The following is a 19,956-nucleotide window of genomic DNA, read 5'->3' as shown; positions in this document are numbered from 1 at the left end:
ACAGACGCAGGTTCGCGGACGCGGGAAGTAAGTTCATACATTTACATACTGCATAGTACTATCGCTCTGTTGCCGCGTCAGTGTCGCTGCGTTAGTGACGCCGGAGCCGCTTTGCTGGGAAGTCCAGCTTTAGCGTTTATTTCTCATCTGCTTGCGGACAACGTCGGTACGCTATACAAAGTTGGCGTTTCAGTCTCCGCGGAACAGGAAAATAATATAGGTAGGTACGCAACGCACTTCGGCCGGTAGATAACATCTCTCAGGTCACATGTTTGTCACATCGTGCATTCAGTGACGCTGATCATAGATAGATCATCATGTTTCCAAATGTTGATGCATTTTTTACGTAAAGTATGTAATACTATATAGGTACTACTTATTTCATAATTGCTGCCTGTTATTGTCTACGCCTGTAGTTTTATATGCTCGTGCCCATTTCTTTGTTTAATGCCTTGATATATCCACAAACGCCTTTCCATACTAAATGAGAAACGACATTATCTAACGTTCAGAATAAAGTTATCGTCAAGATTTCATAGAAGTTTGAAATTTAAAATAACATTTGCACCGGCGAGGCTCTCCATATCGCTCCTAGTTATAACTTAATCTGACTACTGTTCTTATGTACCTACTTATTTTTGTTCTCTTTTGTTATAAGGTACGGTTAGATATATATAGAGTTTGTTCTAGGCTGTTAACCTTTTTATAAATTTTTTTAACAATGTTTTTTGGTTCGTACCTAAAACTTGATTATTAACCCTGGACGTCTAGCCAGCATGAGAATCGTGCATAGAAAATCTGAATCAGAAACTTAAATACATAATGTATGGAAAAAGCCACGTTACTTTACGCAGCTTCTGTCTTTCCGACACATTTTTACTTTTCATTTAGGTACCTAAATAGTTCTGGACGGTGTATGTTTTTCATCCTGGCTAGGCCTTTCCAGTTATTGTTGTTTTGCTTACCTTTCAGCAGCTAGTATCCATAATTTCTAAAAGCATATTGATTTATATCTCCATTGCTGTTAAAGTACCTATACAATATTTTGAAATACATTATATTATAGTCTTTAATCAGTTTTTATTTGATTTTTATAGATACATGTACTTGTATGGGCGATGCACGTTACTTATGATCAGAAACACGAATACTTATGTTAGCTTGCGTTACTTGCGCGTGAAGAGTACTATGCAACATACCTTTGAACCTTTGTCCAGGACGATTTCCGATTGATCCCCCTTTGAGAACAATCGTCATTTCCCTAAGATGATATCTAATTTGAAGCATTAATTGGAATACGAAAATCGAAATTCTATTTTCGCATATGTGGTCGATAAAATCGTACTATGCCTGGATAAGCGTTAATAATGTAATTTTGTATACTCGTATAATGATACCGAAGTTGAAATATTTCTTTGAAAAAGCGACAATTTGACGATTCAATTAAACAGATTTTCTAATCGGGGAAACCCATGTAATCCTACGCTTCTACGATTTTTCTTGGTAGCCATTTTCTATCGTTCTTGATTTTCATCGTATGTTCGTAGTGCGTAGCACACGCTGCCACTAATTGCGAATGATGTGACTCGTATCATCGTAGTATTTAGTCAAGACACCCAGGTGTATTTGGTTTTCCCCTCACTAGCTCGGAAACACGTGTTTTATCCTTTAATGCCAGCGGGTAAAAACGCATTTTGTCCACTAGTGGATAAAGTAATTTGACCTTGAATATAGTAAAATTTTCTGATTTAAAACTGATAATAAGTGGGTGAATCTAGTGATGAGGATGATTTACCAGCTGTGTAGTAAGTAGCAATAAGTAAAAGTAGCGGAATAAATTACACTTCAGCCATGTCTACATGTAGCCGTTAAGCTAAAAGGTAATATGTATTTCTAGTCTATATATAGAATAATACACTATGATACGGGCGGACGATACCATGCATTAAGTACGTACATATGGTCGAAGAAGAAGAGATGGTCTAGCTGAAGTAACAATCGTTGACGGTACTACATGGCGGTCAAAACTCAACTGTGGCCACTGTTTCTAGGTACTTGAAGTAGTACAGATTTATTTACTAAACTTTTGGTGGTCCGCTAGTGTTGATGCTGATTGTACACTCTGCTTTAAAGTAGGAAATCCCATTACACGTCATAATTATGCACCTACTACGAGCAGCACTTGCGATACTAACTGCTAAGGACCCTTAATTATGATCAAGTAGCAAGCAACTAAAGAGGTTATTTATATGTATATTCCATTATAACTTGTAAAAAAACAAAACACGCACGGATCAACTTTCTCACCCACACAATTAGTACTTCTGCAACTTTTAAACTTTGTTGTTTTCTTTAAATAAGGACCTTTTTGTTTCAATTTATGGCGTTGTTTAAAGCAAAGAACACTCTGTAAAGTTTTATTAAGGCTTCAGTAACTTGGTGCCAATTGTCCCCACTCCTTCCCAATTGCCCAATTAAAACACACAAGTTGGTATTTAATATTTTATTTATTTCTTTTGACTTTAGATTACTTGCATAATATCACATTCATGGAAATGTAGTTCGATAAGTAGGTATCTTAACCTTAGGGTAAATGTGCTTTTTCGGTGAGACATCTCCGACCTGTAAATTAAAAAAAAGAAACATGTTAGAAAGTCTTGCCCAGAGTCGGGAAAAAACACGGAAATAACACAGTCAATCAATGTCGTAGAAATAACCAGCTTTTTCTTAAAATTTCAAATAGGACTTATAATTAATAGGACTTGAATAACTTTTTATAGTAACCTCCAACGTTTCAAGAAGCGCGTTGTCCCCGTGGTCTCGGGAAAGACACCGTCCTTGAAACATCGGCTGAATGTGTAAAAATCGGGAAAGTTAAATTTTTTTACTCAGTATTTATTTTTTACGACAATGAGTGCTGGCTATATTCATATTTTTTTGCACCTTTACACATTAATTATATGGAGCGTACACACACAAAGGAAAATACAGTTTAAAACTTAATATAAAACACGAAAAATAAATTGGTATATTATAGACACCTAAGTAGAGAGAAGAATAAACAATTTGGTCGGAGAAACAAAGATCCGCCACTGGAACGGAACATCATGGATAAGTAATCGACTCAAGATTTACTTCACTATTTTTTATAGGATGATTTTGATAGTAGGGTAGGAAAAGGGAAAAAATCTGGTTGAGAAGTGCATCTGAATCGTGTCATTGTTCTAGATACTTTGTTACTTTGATAGGTATTTAATTTGAGACCTCGGTCCGATTGACATCCTACGCAGAGTATATTGTAGATAGGTAAGTACATGCATATGGTAAGACGACAACATTTCTATTGAACTCTTAGTAGACGTCAACCGGATACTCAGGTTTAAAAGTTGTTTTTAAGTGAACACGTGCGAAATAAAAAACAAGTTACAGTCACAAAAGGAATAGGTAGGTAAGCACACATATTTAAGATCGATGCTGATGATTGTTGACAGCACAGAAGTCAACAAAGCTGGCTGTGATATGTGCTGAATAACCATGTCACAACCACATTGCTGGCGACTGATGCGCCCCTGTGTTCTTTCTTCAGATGACGACGTCGCCGACGGACTGGAGAAAGGAAACGACTCACCGCTCATCAAAGCTGGCTGTGATATGGCAGGTAATCGCATAATTACAACCACTTTGTGAGCATTAAGTCGCCCAACCGCTTCAATTAACGCGTTCGTACCGTACCGTAGTACCTACCCCAGCCCAACTCGTCAAAAATGGCTGTGATATGAAACTACTACACGACACAACCATTTTGACGAATGGGCCAAGGTCTGGCTTCACACCTGGTAGACTGTAGCGTTGACCTGGTCTCCGTAAACCGACCACATCAAAGTGGCTGTGATATGAAGACGGGTAGACATTTCACCGCCGCTTTGACAGGCTAGGCCCGAGAAAATTGGTACAGTTCCATCAATATAGTTGCAAGTTTGAGTCAAGAGAGCTGTTACGAATGAGGCCATGCTCATCAAAGCTGGCTGTGATAGCTGCGTCGTGACCTATAACAAACCGACTTTGATGGCAGGGCCACATTGGTCGTGCCTGAAATGGACACTGAAAAAGCATTAATTTGAGTGTAGTGTGTAACAGATTAAAATAAAAAAGGAATATATAAATCAATGAAAAAGGATTCGGGTAAACATTTCCAAATATGTATACTTAATTAATTCCAAACAGAAGGTGCCTATTGTGTTTTTGTGGACAATATACAAGTCTCTTCACTTGATTTCTTGATTCTTTATGGATAAAGCAAGCCAATGTCCATTTCGTCGGTTTTAATTTTTCGCATTCTAATCTTTGTCTAATGACTCGTAATGAGTTAATGAGACCCATTATTAATCAGAGAAAGTGACCTAGGTTGAAAATATGTGGCTACCATACCCTCATAAAACCATAATTATGTCGATATTAGCTATAAGCATTTTTATGTTTTTTACATTTAATGTTATATTTTTTTCATTACATATGGTGCTTTATTTTTTCACTAGCTCGCAAAGTAGTGGGTACATTTATTTTCTTTTCGTGTTGAAATTTCAAAGAGCCATATGTATTGAAAAATATGGTACACGTACGAAAAGGAAATTCGAAACGCATGTCCATTTAAAACACAACCTTTCTCGCCGTTCGCTTCGAACTTCCTGTTTTTAGAGATCACCTAAACACAAACCAATGTGCTAATAACAACAATGTTAATATAGTTTTATTAAACGAACAAATTACCTTACACATACATATATCAAAAGTCGCATAATATTACACAAAATTAAAAAAAATTACATTACATGTCACATTAACAATTAATCATTAAGGCCCACTTGCGCCAACCACCTAACCCAGGGTTAAGGCTGCTTTCAAAAAAAACGTCAAAATAATGTAAAATTGGTAGTTTGTCGGTGAAATACTATACTTTCCGTTATCCAATAGATTTATTTAATTCAAATTTCAGTTAGAGCATCTTTTGATTGACTTGATTTTTATAAGACTGGATTTTTGAAAACCAAGTCACTAAATTAATTATGAATTTTTCTCTAAAGCACGTGTAAAATTTGGACAATTTTGATTACTAAAACAGGTAAATTTATAATTCGTATACCCTGTACTACTAACTTCTCAGACTACATTTTTATTATAAGGTTTTAAAAAAGAGTAAACGAGGCTAAGGTGAAATCAATTTTTTTCAGAAATTACCTAAAATTAAGTGACAATTTCTTTGAAAATCTACATCACATCGAAATAATTTTTGTATTTAATGAATCTGCAACGTTTACTTAAATTGCTGTTATGCCTTAGTGATTATAAATTGCTATTATTTATTTTTGGCAATTTTTTGATAATAAGCCTTCACCGGTACAATTATTTTTAGAGAGAAATTATAAAATAAAATAGCATAATCATATACATTCATTACACACGAAATTATGTTTAATAAAGACTTCATAAACTAATAATAGGTATTCAAATGATTTATGTTTATTATTTGTAAGCAAAAAAACATCCAACTAGTAGATAGGTAGGTGTAGAAATAGAAACCGGGTAAGTTTCATTTTTAGTACTCAGTCATATGACATAGGTGACAGTGAAAATTATAGGCTAAGCTAGACATATCAAAATTGGCACAATAAATGATTGTTTTGAATTTGACTTAAGAAATCAATATTTATAGGATTGAGGTATTAAAAGTGCATGATGACTACGTATTTTTGACTAAAAATTATTAAGTGATTTTATTTAAATTTTGACACCGAAAACGCTGTCGGCGATGTAGGACATCTTAGGATTCCAACCTCATAAATGACATTTGTGCCTTATACCTACTTAAATGTCAGAAATTGTTTTTTTCCAGCAGAATGACGACAAGCAAAGATAATCTATAGAATAACATGGATATTATTTTTGCCTAAATAAATAAAAGTGTAGGTAGGTACTTTAAAAAATAATATTTTTTGTGGTTTTCAAGTCATAATGAAATATGGCAATATTTATTATCGGTTCATTGAAAAGTAATTAATGATATAAGAGAACTTTGAAAAAGGGTCAAGTAGCCTATTAAACGATAAATTTTGTTCTACCACTGCAGTAGGAGTTAACTAACGTTAAGAGTTCTTATAGGTAATACATATAAGTAAGCGTTGCGGCGCATCGCGTTTCGTTAGGAATACTAGCAATAGAAACCATTTGTTAGAAACATGCCGCTATTGTAAATTACGTTAGCGGGGTTAGCCTATGCGTCATTGTGGAGCGCATCTGCCGACGATGCAGCTGCGCCGGCACAAAAACAGAGGGTGTCATACCTTGGTGTTATTCCCGATACCTTGCCGAGCTTCAAGACTGTCCAACCAGTGGCTAGAGAACTTTGATCACATCACTGGTTTGATCAAGTAGATAGCAGCAATGCATGTGAACACGATGCTTAGAATCCTTGTTAGGCCATTTATTTGTGTGATATGCACAATATTTCCTGGCATGACTTTCTTATGCTTAAGTTCGTTATGCCGATAGTCCACTATCATATGTTTATCATAGAAATATGATCATAGGCAACAATGGCAACATGCCGTCCTTTTTCTTCACGTTGGAGAAAAAGAGAGGCATACAGACACATAACCTTAAGTCTCAGGCCAATTTCTCCGATTTTGAATTTGAAACTCGAATTTGTAATTATGTACTTGTAGTAAGTACGCTGGAACTTACGAGAGTATGATCTATTTTATAAATTTGAATTTTATTACTCGAATAAAAAAAAAGAGTACTTTATGCCTTGAGGAATTCTGTACCAGTCAAACATTATTTGCCAGTAACAACCAAACCAACAAACCAAGCATCCTTGAGCTTACTGCGGGACCTGTACAATGTACAACCGAATAATGGAACTCATGTCAAGTTACACTGGTCTGCATAGCTCTATTAATCGGTAGCCGCGCTTGAAATGGGAATGCACATTTTCTATTCTCATTGCCATCCCATGCCGAGAGTTTGTCACGGCATAATTTGTCTAAGCTTACCTACGTATTCACTGGTATTCAGTTTTTTAAGGTAGTGTTCTAAAAATGTTATCTTAAGGCGCAACAGGAGGGGTCGATTCTCCATACAAATGCTTTCGACTATTTCCTCCCTAGTTTTTGAAGTCCCCTAGATTTTTTCAACACAGATTTTTTTTTTATCGGCGTGGGAATGTCGAGCTGTTTTTGATATTTATGAAGGCGCTAGTCCTCATCAAAAAATTCAAGAACCCGCCTAATTGATTATGCTGCAAAAAAAATCGCTGAACGAATGAACAGCAAGGTCAGCAAGACAACAAACAAAATTTTCGACACAGACTATTTCACTGATATTTAGATTCTCAAATTTCGTTAAGGTTAAGTTTTGGAGGAGGAAACAGTCGAGAGCGGCACCTCGAATGTAAAGATTTTTGCAATATTTGTGAGTCACCTTCATACCTCCAGGTTTTTTTTTTTAAATATAGTCGGTAGCTCTGATTTACCTAACTCTTAAAACACAAAACTTTCGTTCAAATTACCAAAAAGGAATCCGTGACCTTAGTTCTTTTTCTAAAGGTATAATTCTATAGAATCTTTAACATGTATTATAATTAAATAACAATTGAACTTCTTTAATTGTACCATCTAATTAATTTATAAGCCAACATAAACATATAGGTACCTATTGTAAAAAAATATGAGGAACTTTATACGTAACTGTCACACTTGTCTCGTAAAATGCTTCAAAATGGCACGAATTTTGTATACAGTGTGTAAAGCTAATACGAGCGAATCTCTTAACGGTTATAGGACAAGAATTGTAATTAGATTACTTTTACTTAAAATTTAAATAAAAATTGTGTCCATAAATAATAATTCGGCCCGCGATGCAAACATACTCGCGTTAAATGCTCGTTGACAGTTGTCGTTGACTGTTATGGCAACCGTGTTCACAGTACATTACTGAGAAAATGTTTATTATGTGGTGAAAATTAAGAGTAACTCAAAACATCTGTAAATTAATGATAACACTAATGACTTCTATGTCTGGTTTAATTTATCACTCGTATGAGGCTTACACGCCATATTTGAATTGTTTAGTACCTACCTATGCTGTAATTTCTACTAAGTGTCTCATGTCGCAATGTAATAATGTTCCATCTTGTTGTGATGTAGACACCTCCGACGTCCGTCGTAAATTGCCCAGTCCACATGAAAGACAAGGTAGTGAGAATTTGTGATGTCAGGGACATCTCACTACTCATGTCTTTCACGCAGTAAAGAGCAGACTCGGAGCAGATGGCGACACTGGCGGCGAAGGCAGCTCTCCTCAATTGCAGTCATACATCTACAGACGGTCAACAAAATCTTGGGACTAAAAAAAGCACGAAATTCAGATTTTATATGGGAATTCAACCTTCACCCCTACTAATGTCAAGGTTTAGGAAGGCACGCGTTTTATGAATATAATTGGCCGCTGAGCCCTACACATTTAAAACTTGTTGCTTTTTTTAGTGGCAAAATTTGGTTAACCGTCTAGCCTCAAGTTTATAATTAAACTTAAGTGAGCATTTCTCAAGCGGTTTGTACATATCAAGGATAACAAAATGTTTAATGTATTTTTTTTATACTATAGTGGAAAATTGATGATGCTATAAGCTAATTTAAAATAGAACAGGAAATACAGGAATTATTGTCTCACAAATCAAATTTACCAAATATCTAAAAAAAAAAATCTAAAAGTATTATGGAAGATTTTTCTCATAAATTAAAAATATATATATATATATTTTATTTATCAGGGTAAATATTTAACCATCTTAGAATAAATTACAGGTTAAAATCTAGAAAAGATCAAGGTAAAATAGAAATGTAAAAAGATTTTAAGAATTTCTCACGTACAGGTATGTAGCCAAAAAGTTCACTTAACAAACTGCACTTTCTTCCAAAAAACAAATTAAATAGAAAAATGTGGGCTAGAAAGGAACATAAAATTGAATATTTTTTATTGCCCTCTTTCTAATGTAATTTAATAGTCAGCATAAACCTTTGTAGTTTGGTTTATTGTGGATGACATCGATTCATAACTGTATCTATTTATAAAAATGCTATACTCTGTACTTTTAGGTACCTACATAAAAATCGTAAACAAATAATTTGTGCATTTTCCGGCAGTTATAATATTTGTCGGTTAACCAACCAAAGACAAAACCAAGTGGATCTCTCACTGAGCGACCTGTCTTTAGCTTTCTTGTCTGGGAGTGTATTGTTTTCATTCAAGTGGATAAGGAGCCTTATGAGGGTAGATTATGTTTACATTTATTTAAATTCCTAAAGGTACAGTACAATAGTTTGTGACCATTTGACAAAAATGACAAAATTAATTAGATAAACGATGAAAAACTAGCGTAAGTGGAGGCAAGCTAACACTTACCCTACCTAGATTGTATGACTGTCTACACCTATTATAATATATGTAGTTACCTACATTCGATCGCAATAGAATTTCACCTTCCATCGGAACAAGAGGTAGGTATGCTATGACAGGCTTCGTATCACGCAAGTTTTATTGGCTTCATCAGCTACAACTTATACAGTGTCTAATACGGGCGAATTTCTATAGTATAGTACATAAGAAATGTAATGAGATAACTTTTACATAGAATTGAAATTAAAATTGAACACAAAATAATTCGACCCTCAATGTAATGCAAACACATTCGCGTTAAACGCTCGCATCGCAAATCGCAACTAGGTTTACATTACATTGCTGCCGGGAAACTTTAAAAAATTAGGGTGAAATTAAGATTAACTTAAAAAACACCTCTTAATTAATGATTTTTTTTTTTTTTTTTAGTATGAATAGGTAGACGTTTGACCACGATCACACCTGATGGTAAGTGATGATGAATTGATAACACAAATGAATTCCTCGTCTGGTTTAATTTATTGCCCGAATAATGCTTACACACTGTATGTAAGAACATATTTAGAATATGCATTCAGTTCTAAGTAGGGTGTGCAAACCGGTTAACCGGTTAACCGAAAAACCGGTTAACCGAGACTTTTTGGCCTCTGTTAAAAACCGGTTTTTATAGTCTCTAACCGGTTAATAACCGAAACTGTATTTATTTCTCAAAATTTGGAAAATTAGGCATAAAAAGGTTCAAAAATACGTAATTATTTAATGTTTTCTAATAATAAAGATTTATTCATTACTTTTCATTGACAACATTATTATCTGTAATGATTTTATTTTAAAAATTAGTCCCGAGTCTAACTCAATTAACCTCTTACAACGACATAAGCACAGGTATTTATTTGGTTTTCGTATGTGATAGTATGAAAGTACATCCGTTTATTACGACTCCGATTTTAACGACCAGCCGCCTTCGCCTTTCACGACACATTTTACACAGAATCCGTCCGTCAAGTCCGGTTGCAACGACGAGCGACAACGTTTTTAGTTTTACTAGTAAATTGAGGAAACAAAGCTACTTCCACCCGAGCACGGCCCCCTGTCTTGCCTACAACAAGTAGCAAGATTACATTGTGGCCATGTAACTTTTAGGAGCTTTTAAAATTTTAACAATTTGTTCGCCTCGGGTCCAATCTTATAAGCTAAATAGAACCCAATTTGTATTTTTCGATTGCGTATAAACTAGCTTTATCTACAAATGATGAGCAAGCACGCATACTAAAAATGACTTTTTCTAACTAAACAAGTCACAATAAAATAAGGTATTAATACTATGATAATAATACCCTGTAAATAAACCTATTGATTGAAATGTTTTAGTTATAGAGATGTAGATATTACTTTTAATTAAAAGAAATGAAATTCGTTTTGTACGACATTCGGTTAGTACGACGTAATATCAGCGGTCCCTTGAGCGTCGTTGTAACCGGCGTCTACCGTATATTTCAAACTATATTTTTTAAAAGAAAGGTAAAATGGAGATCTTGGTTTTCTTACATCAATTGCTTGTATTGCTAGGGGCTCTGGTAGCTGTAAACCTTTGCGACATGCCTGTATTCCTATTTTGAATTAGCCGGAATTATTGTAAACAAAGGTGTGGCCGGTGCTATAAAAAAATTGCACCATTCGAGGTATTAAAATTGCCGATATTTTACAAGTTTATTAAAAATCTTTACATATTCCATTACCTAAATAATGACTCTGTTTAAACGAAAATAAATTTTAACACAAAACGTTTTGGTATATTTATTGAAATTAAAAAGCCGTTTCTGAGGGGTAGTTTATTTATTGCACTGGTATCACTGTGTAAATGTACCTGGGCGACCAAATAGCGGGCCGCTAAACATTATTTTTCAGCAACTTTCGAGACTAGGTGGTAGTGAATTTTAATGGCTAATTAAAACGGTCCTCAACTCGTATTTGAAGAAGGTTTTAATTAGCCTGTGCATAATAAGCTGATTATAAATTTAATTATTGGTTTTTGTATCTGATATGACAAAAGTTCGACAATTTTGGACTGATTTTTATTTTGGCTTGCGTGGGATCATAACATAATATAACAGTCATCGTGTTCGATCGATTCACGATTTTAAATGTGTACTTAATAACTGGTTGAAAGTTATTTGTTTTCCGGTCGGCCCTTACTTAGAGAACCCCTGACTTGAGCTGCACGTGTTACTTTGACAGTGACAGCAGTTTGTTTACGTTTATTCCGTTCAATTCGTAATGGGAATATAGAAAACGCAAAACTGACGAATCACATTCAAACCACAAAAGCCTTTTTTAGCAATTTCCGCATTTTACAAAATTCCCAAAAACTGGATAAAAATGATCTGCATCGTGCAAGTAATACCTGCTACGATGTCATCAACATCAGAATTCTTAAAGGTAATGGTAATTATTGCGTAGTACGGCCATTTACTAAAAATCCTCAAAACCGGTTAATAACCGGTTAACCGGTTTTGAAGGAAAAGTCTCGGTTATTAACCGGTTTTTTAAGTTAACCGGTTTTTGCATACCCTAGTTCTAAGTAGCATTTTACTGGCACTTTGCAATAGGTTCATGAAAGTGACTCATATCACATGTTAAAAAAAATATAATAAATAGGTAATAATGATTGCCAAGCCAGCGCAGCGTTAACATAGGTAACAGACAGACTTAAAAATATGACAATTGAATTGACTTAACTTTACTAGGTACTTACTAACTGTCAATTGCACAGACAATTTTTTTATTTTTTTTTTAATTTACAATAACAATAATCTACCAGTGGCGTGCCGTTCAATATAAATTAATTACTAGTACATAATACTATTAATAATGTATGTATTTCTGAGTGAACAGGGGCGAAATGGTGGTTTGTACCACCTTTTAGTAAATACCTATAGGATACAATTTGGCTAGACACTGGTTTACATATAGATACATAACGAAATGACTAATTAAGTCGATCCGTGTTATTTAAGTAGCTTTAAATAAGTACTTTATTTCGAAATATGATCATTATGATCAACATAGCTCGTTGACACTCCGAACAACCAACTGTCACTTTAGAAACTGACAAAGGTACATTGCTAACAGCAATACAATCATATTTTAACCAATGTTAAATATAGAACTTACGCAGTGTAAATAAAATTCATAGCTTAAAATTAATCTTGCACCACATATATATAAACTTTCATTTTTTTATTTCCTTAGAAGTAAAATTTTTGAAAGTCGCTAATTACGTCAAGTATACAATATATGTACACGTAGCTTAATGTAAAAAATTCAAGTTTTTAGCTTTTATAGACCCGGAATATTTCAATTCTACTAATGCTCATATCGAAACTTTAAGTCGGTCTGGCGGATGGTTGGGTCCATCCGATTGGTCTGGCTGCTTACAAACGGTCTAGTTATAGGTCCCTGCGTATCATATATCAAAATCAGGCTTGAGAAAATGAGGTAAGTTAGAGTCGATTTTTGCCAACTTTGTCGCGTCTGGTAAAAGTTATGGCCGGCGGAAACGGTCTGGCATTGATGATAACCAATTTCTAACAACGTGCTCTAACACATATATAAAAATCAGCCTTGAGAATTTAAGGAAAGTAAAGCACTTTTTTTTTTTCACCTTCATCACTTGATAGCAAAAAATTGGCCGATGGGCCGAACTAGAAAATATGCACACATTAAACGCCGATGTGAACTCTACATTGTCCCAAAGTTTCATCCTTGAGAATTTGAGGAAGGTCTGGCGGGCCTGGGCTCTTGATCTATATTGAGTTACAACTCTTCCCTTACTCATAGCTCTATGGTTAGCAGCAATTTTGTCACAAGCCGGAGTATCATGCTTCCAATTTTATCACTTGTCCACGTGGATAAGACAACTGTCACTCTCACACTGACATACTTGCCAAAGCGTGACGGATGCTTTATCCACGTGGATAAATGATAAAATTGGAATTATAATACGCCGGCTGCACGGGAAGCATGGCGACCATGCTTCCCGTGCAGCCGGCGTATCATGCTTCTAATTTTATCACTTATCCACGTCGATAAGACATCTGTCACGCTTTAGCAAGTATGTCAGTGTGAGAGTGACAGATGTCTTATCCACGTGGATAAGTGATAAAATTGGAAGCATGGTACGCCGGCTGGTGTCAATGTTGTTTTAAACGCCATAATTTGATGAAACGTCAACTGCCAACGAGTGTATGCGAGTCGAATTATTTTGTATGGATAAAATATTATCTAATTACATTTCCTGTGTCCTAAACTACCCACCGTTAAGAGATTCGCTCGTATTAGATTCACACTGTAAAAGTTTGTCTTTTTTCATTCCTTAGAAGTAGTAGGTATAATTTGTTTTAATAATCTTGTTTAACTATAGAATTGTCACCTATTTGTTGACAGTTAATTCAGTGAAATGTAGTCTCTATCTATAGTTTTTTCAGGTTTCTTAATTATATTTAATAGAATAATGGTTTTGGCCGAATACCTAATACCAAACAGTCCGAAACACGTATTCCGTCTCTCTATTCGGCATAAAATGTTTACATTTTTATAACAACTATTAAATGAATATAAATAAATAAACATCCAAGAAGCACAGCATTTGCTAAGATTTTTTTTTGTGGAAGTAAGTACGAGTAAGTACTGGGTAGTAAATAGTAGATATACATAGTGGCAATTACCCATTATTGAAATAAAATTGTTTGTAATGAACTAATTAACAAATGATTAATAATAATCATGTCTAGTTAACAGCTTCTCATGTAAAATACGTGGGTAAAGAATTTAAATAGGTATCAATAAATTGATATTCATAGTGATTTACGGTAATAGTGTGTAACTATTATTTAGGCACTGGTCCCACCGCCAGCTAGTAAACTATGAGCTATCGGCTATAAAAACGAACAAAAGATAATCACTCCCGCGTAAATAAAAGAGACACGGCGATGTTTATAGTTACTCGCCCAGCGGTGAGCTATCAATATCGCCGTGTCTCTTTTATTCGCACGGGAGTGCTTACCGTTTGTTCGTTTTTATAGCCGATAGCTCATGGCTTACTAGCTCACGGTGGGATCAGTGCCCTAAGTAGGTGTTGCTGATTTTTGGCATGCGGAAAAAGACCAGGGAGCATTCAGCTGGATAACGAATGTCCGACAAAGTGACCAAATCCCGATTTTTTGTATTTTTCTTGTACAGTCGCCGTCCTATATATCGGAGCGGTCAAGGTCAGGTAGGAACACGCCTTTATTGTCAAGGCGATAAGGCATGTTCAGATATTTTTACGCGCCCCAGCGGCTCAGACCCCGTAGCCGAATGGCATTTCTGCGATGCGAAACGCCGCAAATGTAGTCTGGCTCTGTCGCGCCAAGACGCAAGAGCGACAGAGATAGATAGCTACGAAGATATATTATCGTGAGCGTTTGTGCATTCGACTACGCACACTGATATGTCTGATGGCGATTGTATCACATCCACAATTTGCAAAGCATTATTGGCATCGAAATTATTTTCTCAAATAATCATTATGTTATTGACATAATATTAAATGTAACTACTAGGTACCTAATTACGCTACCTAATTAATGAAACTATTCAGCCAAATAGTTATTTATTAACGATGAGAGTCAATGACCTTTTGTTTTCTAGTTATAAATAAAAATAGGATTGGTTTATCAGAACTTTCTCCGCGTAGGTAGTGGAAAATAAAGTAAGGAAGTGGTTGTTTATTGTTTCTCCAACATTTATTGTAAGTAGCTACCACAATAACTCGAGATTTAGCTTTCATAAATTTAATTTTCCCGGATTATTCGTATACCATAAAAGTTGTTTCTCTGCATGTTATTATAATTTAAAAAGGTGTTTTAATATTCCTAAATATTTACCCCTTTGAAGGTGTAAAATAGGAGTCGAAAATTTGTATCAAGATTGAAGTTCTTATGAGGCTAGGGATTTGTAACTTCGTAAACAAATAGAATTTCGCCGTTCTAAAATGGATTAAATATTGCATTGCATTGGTAAGAAAGTTTCAGTAAGGTCTTTGGAATTTTACTCCTTAACACAAACAAATGTCATGCGTTGCAAAATTAGTAACAAATTAAGAACCTTGCTGCTGTTTTTACTAGAAAATGATTATGGTCGTGTAGATTATAATAATTTTATACAACTACCAAGAATACATCAAACATACGCGTACCAAGTCGCAAGCAACAGGTAGTAAATATTTTAAGATATTTCTTAATATATCTTCTACAATCTAGATTGTAAGCTCAGTGTGTTGTTTATTAGCTTTAGTCCATTTTCACATTATCCGATCCGATATCGGATGGCGGAGGATTTCAATGGAAAAATGCAAAATGGCGCCTGTAATGTATGGGATATCGATCCTACATCCGATATCGGATCGGATAATGTAAAAACGCATATCGGTGCGTTTATGTACATTGTAGATACTATACATACTACTAGGCAGAATACGCCCTAGGAATTGAGTAGATAAACATAAAAAGTAGTTACTTCATAATTTAGTTGCTTATATTATAATTTACAATAGTGTAGGGGTGCAAGTGGGGGATGGAATGTTGAGCGTGGGAGAAATAAAATTGCTCGTGTTATGATAGTAGCGATGGCCGATGAGATTGTTCTCGTTTCTGAGAATTTTTCCCGAAGAAAATTCCAGATAATGTCCCACTTTCTTGACAACGTTCTCTTTGACTAGGAGAAATTAGTGAACTATCATAATTTTAATTTCTTTAGTTAACATCATTTGCTTCAAATAACGTGTTTGGCGAATTTTGTGAGGTTTTACTGCCGGTCTTTAATCAATTATTATATTTCTTTAATATTATCATGAAAATAACAAAGTATTTGCGTTCGAGTTTGTATGCTATATTTACTCTTATCTCTTTTAGTAAGCGATTATAGTTATTTGTTTTATAAGGGGGCAAAGTTGTTGTTTAAGAGGGCTTTCGTGTGAAAAACAGTGAAATCGCAACCGAGCGCTTGATAATACCGTGTGTGGTATCAAATTAAAGGGCTTTGCGAGTAGTTTACAAATATATATCACATTACAGGACTTTTTCTACTTGGTCTAACAAAATATGAGAAAATGTCCAAAAGTGGTAATAATTGTACCGGTGAAGGCTCGTTTTCAAAAAAATGCCAAAAATAAATAACAGCCATTTATAATCACTAAGGCATAACAGAAATTTAAGTAAATGTTGCAGATTAATTAAGTACAAAAATTACTTCGACGTGATGTTGATTTTCAAAGAAATTGTCACTTAATTTTAGGTCATTTCTGAAAAAAATTTAATTCGTCTTAGCCTCGTTTACTCTTTTTCAAAACCTTATAATAATAAAACCGGCCAAGAGCGTGTCGGGCCACGCTCAGTGTAGGGTTTCGTAGTTTTCCGTATTTTTCTCAAAAACTACTAAACCTATCAAGTTCAAAACAATTTTCCTAGAAAGTCTTTATAAAGTTCTACTTTTATGATTTTTTCATATTTTTTAAACATATGGTTCAAAAGTTAGAGGGGGGGGACACACTTTTTTTTTCTTTAGGAGCGATTATTTCCGAAAATATTAATATTATCAAAAAACGATCTTAGTAAACCCTTATTCATTTTTAAATACCTATCCAACAATATATCACACGTTGGGGTTGGAATGAAAAAAATATCAGCCCCCACTTTACATGTAGGGGGGTACCCTAATAAAACATTTTTTTCCATTTTTTATTTTTGCACTTTGTTGGCGTGACTGATATACATATTGGTACCAAATTTCAGCTTTCTAGTGTTAACGGTTACTGAGATTATCCGCGGACGGACGGACGGACGGAAGTAGAGCTCCTGGTCGTGACCGTGTTTCGTGTACCCGTAGCCGAATCTCCGTTGCCGTGTTACTCGGCAACGGAGATCCGCTCCGTTTGCTCCGTGTGATTCGGCTACGTGTAATTAAGATACGTAGCTACGTGTACACGGAGATACGTATCTTATTTATACGTAGATCGGATCCAGTCGTGACCGTGACGTTTAGTTAAGTGTAGATTTTATGCGTGTCACTAAGACCCCCGAATGTAATGCAAGGGGCGAGTTTTTAATTTCAGTTTCCATATTTTTGCATTTTAAATAAAGTTTTAAGAGTGATCAAAAATAATAAGATGCAAATATTATCATCATCATCATCATCATATCAGCCGAAAGACGTCCACTGCTGGACATAGGCCTCCCCAAAGATTGCCACAATGACCTGTCCTGCGCCACCCGCATCCAGCGGACTCCTGCGACCTTCACCAGGTCATCAGTCCACCTTGTTGGGGGCCTACCCACGCTTCGCCTTCCGGTACGCGGTCGCCACTCGAGAACCTTTCCGCCCCAACGGCCATCGGTTCTACGTGCAAATATTATTTTGGAGGCAAAAATAATAGACCAGTACAAATTGTAAAAGATGTGTATCAAAAGAATTCGCGTATAATCAACATATAAAAAAATAGGTAAAATTCTAATTTTCATTCACATGACACAGACTATAATTAATCAACTTTTTTAAAATAATCTAACATGTACAGTCAGCGTCTTATAGTTGGTAGTATCCGAAGTAGTCAAATAGTTTGTTATTTTTGCTTTCACTTAACTTCACAAACAATAGGAACACATGGTACTTAATAACAGGTAAATCCCAAAGCCTTGAAGGTAATTATTATCAATGGCCCGCAAACTATTGTTTGTTATCTTTATCTGCACGTGCAACTATTTCTTAGAATTTTCACCGACGAAAGACGGTTGTCCAGCCAGTAATAATATTTATGAACAGTGTATATTATTATTTCACTTAAAATACTTTTAAATTGTTGCATTGGTCTACCTGTAGCATTTCTTACTAGGGAGTAAATATTAATTAGAGATATTAATATATTTATTTGGATGGACTTTCATATTCATCGACATCCCCAAGTAGGTACCTAGTACCTACCTGAGGTGCGATTTTTGATTCTCATCGGGTGGCTTATTTCGTACTAAATAGTCATCGGCTGCATACAAAACAAGGCACCGGTGAGATTCAAAAATCCCACCAATACCACCTCTGGTTTTTTTTGTACAAACTCATAATGTCTGGTTATCAGAGAACAGAATAATACCAATATGTAATTACTTAAAAAAACATCTGGAATCAAATCAATGCAAAGACCACGAGTATAACACATAATGCGAAGGGTCCGTTCGACACTTACAAGCTCTCTTTCAACAACCGAGCGGAGCGGAGCCGAAGCCGAGATTCGCGGGAACGTAGCCGAATCCAGAAACGGATACGTATCTTTGACGTGACCGTGTAGTACGGGATCTTAGCACCGCCGGTACTAAGGCTACGTAGCTACGGTTCCGCGTGTAACACGTATATCACAAGCCCTAGTTCCTAGTTGACTACGGAACCCTAAAAATGTAGTCTGAGATGATTGTAGTACAGGATATACGAATTATAAATTTACGAGTTTTAGTATTCAAAATGGTCCAAATTTTACAAATAAGATCGACTAATTCAGCTCTATACGTGAATTTTTCTAAATGTGCATTAGAAAAAAAATCATAATTAATTTAGTGAGTTAGTTTTCAAAAATCCAGTCTTATAAAAATCAAGATAAGAAGATGCTCTAACTGAAACTTGAATTAAATAAATCTATTGGATAACGGAAAGTGTAGTATTTCACCGACTGAAACTATCAATTTTACATTCTTTTGACGTTTTTTTTGAAAGCACCCTTAACCGCACGTGCCAATATTGATACCTGAACAAGCGAAAGATTCCAATATTGAACCGCGAGCGTAGTTAGTGGTTCAAAAAGTGGAATCTTGAGCCTTGCGAGGGTATCAAGGCACGAAGGTTAAACAAACTTTGCCACCGAGTGAAACACAAAATTTTTCACCACACCAACACTAACAGTATGAAAATATGAACTGTAAAACATCAAAATAAATAAAATACTTCAATTTCTTTAACGTTTATGATTCAAAATCATCATTTATACGTGAATTCTAACACCCAGCTTCAGACATAAAGTTAAAATTTGTATGAAATTACTTTGCACTCTTGTGGATAAAATGCAATTTTGCTATCTGTTTTCGAATAGCAAAGAAAGCCTTTATCAGTTGGTGTGGTGAAAAACATATTAATAAACATATATACGTACACTGAGAGAGAAAACAACCAGGCAGGCAATTAATGGTCGCGCGACCATGCTTCCCGTGCAGGTTTCACGTTCGTTCAACAAGTTTTTTTGGTTAAAAAAGCGCCTACGTGCTCTTTGGTTCAAACAAATTAGATTTTGTTAAGTGTAACTAGTACATTCTACAAGTACACACACACACACACACACACACACACACACACACACACACACAAGTTCACATATTGTTTTAAACATATGTTTGGCTGATTCAATCAAATATCTTTTAACAAGTT

The 19,956-nt window shown here is 35.2% G+C and overlaps 1 long non-coding RNA gene across 1 annotated transcript in view; it reads right to left on the bottom strand.

Moving 5' to 3' along the window:
- Window positions 1-2,488: 2,488 nt before the first annotated feature.
- The window catches only part of LOC125241748, a 50,818-nt gene continuing 33,350 nt past the window's right edge, over window positions 2,489-19,956 (bottom strand). The window contains exon 6 of the long non-coding RNA XR_007178761.1: window positions 2,489-2,622. This is a non-coding gene — a long non-coding RNA (uncharacterized LOC125241748). The remainder of the gene's footprint in view (window positions 2,623-19,956) is intronic.

This window comes from Leguminivora glycinivorella, chromosome Z (assembly GCF_023078275.1).
Source record: "Leguminivora glycinivorella isolate SPB_JAAS2020 chromosome Z, LegGlyc_1.1, whole genome shotgun sequence".
NCBI classification, from domain to species: domain Eukaryota; kingdom Metazoa; phylum Arthropoda; class Insecta; order Lepidoptera; family Tortricidae; genus Leguminivora; species Leguminivora glycinivorella.
The sequence above is the reverse complement of the archived record's forward strand: the minus strand, read 5'-3'. Positions and strand labels throughout refer to the sequence as shown.